The 2,030-nt window shown below is 34.1% G+C and overlaps 1 non-coding gene across 1 annotated transcript; it reads right to left on the reverse strand.

Annotated features, from left to right (window-relative positions):
- Positions 1–1,284: 1,284 nt before the first annotated feature.
- On the reverse strand, positions 1,285–1,390 carry LOC127746202 (small nucleolar RNA R71). Its single transcript, XR_008007822.1, has one exon. It is a non-coding gene; the product is annotated as a small nucleolar RNA R71 (small nucleolar RNA).
- Positions 1,391–2,030: the final 640 nt, after the last annotated feature.

Consider the following 2,030-nt stretch of genomic DNA (forward strand, 5'->3'; position numbering starts at 1 on the left):
TGTTAAGGTTAGGAGCTCTATCTATTGTATGGATTGATACTATTATTTTTCTATTTTAATTCATGTACTGATTTATAATTCAAGAATTATTTTCGTTCTTTATTTTATGAATCTGGGTGGAACAGAAGTATGACCTTAGTTCTAATTGAGTTCTTGTATAACTTGGAAAAGCTCTTTACTCGAACAACAGCTTGAAAACATATTCTCCTAAATTTCTAATTATCTGGACTTAACAGGATACATGACATATAATCCTCTTATATTTAGGTAATTAGGATTTCTGTGGCATATAAACTAGAATTGAACTTCACCCTCTAATTGGAATTAAGTGACCAAGGAATTGGCGGTTGATAAATTTTAGAGGAGACTAAAAAATTCTAAAGAATTAGGGTTTAGTCACATATAGTTAGTAAGAAAAGTCAATCCGGAAAATATATAACTCGAAAGCCTTAACTATTTCTCCATACATATTTCACAACTTGTTTACTGCTTGCTTTCTGATATTCTGAATTTACTATTTATGCTTTTGAACTCTCAAAACACCATTTTCTGCTTGTCTAACTAAGTATATCACATAACCATTGTTGCTTAATCCATCAATCATCGTGGGATCGACCCTCACTCACCTGAGGTATTACTTGGTACAACCTTGTGCACTTGCCGGTTAGTTTGTGGGTTATAAATTCCGCACGAAGTTTTTGGCGCCGTTGCCGGGAATTGACAGTGATTAGCAACTATTAGTTGTTTGATTGCTTATATTAGGCGTTTTAGATTTAATTTTACTTAATTTCTGCTTCAGTATTTTCGAATTTTAGTGCTATTATTTTTCCTTAATTTCTGAATTTAAGTTTTGCGTTTCCTAGTTATTTTTATTTTTATTTTAATTATTAACTTAGCATTTCTAAAATTCTTGTCCTAAATTTACTAGTAATTTTGAATTTTATTTATTTGTTTTAATTAGTATTTTTATTTTATTATTTTACATAGGTGACCTCACTAGGAATTCTCTACACTCTGACGTCACTTTGGTGCAATAAAACTGTCAATATCATGGACTCCCTCAAGAAGATCCCAATCAGTTTATCTCTAATTTTCTCCAGATTTGTGATACTGTAAAAACTAATAGAGTGAATCCTGAGGTGTAAAAACTCGTGCTCTTCCCATTTGCTCTGACGGATAGAGCAAAGCTGTGGCTAGATTCTCAACCCAAGAAGAGTCTAGATACTTGGGATAAAGTTGTCACTGGGTTTCTTACTAAATTTTTCCCACCAAAGAAGCTAATTAAGCTTAGGGTAGAGGTTCAGACCTTCAGACAGAAGGATGGTGAGACCCTCTATGAAGCTTGGGAGAGGTACAAATTGCTAACTAGGCAATGCCCTCCGGACATGTTCTCTAAATAGACCCAACTAGATATCTTTTATGAAGGCTTGGGTGAAATGTCCAAGATGTTCTTAGATAATTCTGCAGATAATTCATTGCACATGAAGAAGACACCTGAGAAAACTATTGAGCTTATTGAATTGGTTGCCAGTAACCAATATTTATATTCATCCAACAGGAATCCTGTGAACTCTGAAGCTCCTCAAAGGAAAAGTGTTTTGGAAGTGGAAGCTGTTAATACTCTTCTTACTCAGAATAAACTTTTGTCTCAGCAAATAAGTCTAATTACTCAACAGTTGAGTGGAATACAAGTTTCAGCTGTCAACACTTAGAGTGCATCTCAAGAGATCCCCTATGACATAACAGGTAATTTTGTGCAAAATGATAATTATGATTATGCTCAATCTTCTTCTGAATATGTCAATTACATGGGTAGTGGTCCTAAAAATGCCAACAATGATCCATACTCTAAGACCTATAATCAAGGGTGGAGAAATCACCCAAATTTTGGGTGGAGAGACCAACCTCAGAGATCTCAGAATTTTAATCTAACTAGGAGATAATGATGAATAGTTTTATGTAGAAAACCAGAGCTTCTATTAGAAACTTGGAGGTGCAAATGGGTCAATTGAGCAAGTAAATACCTCAGA

This window comes from Arachis duranensis, chromosome 3, assembly GCF_000817695.3.
Source record: "Arachis duranensis cultivar V14167 chromosome 3, aradu.V14167.gnm2.J7QH, whole genome shotgun sequence".
NCBI lineage: Eukaryota > Viridiplantae > Streptophyta > Magnoliopsida > Fabales > Fabaceae > Arachis > Arachis duranensis.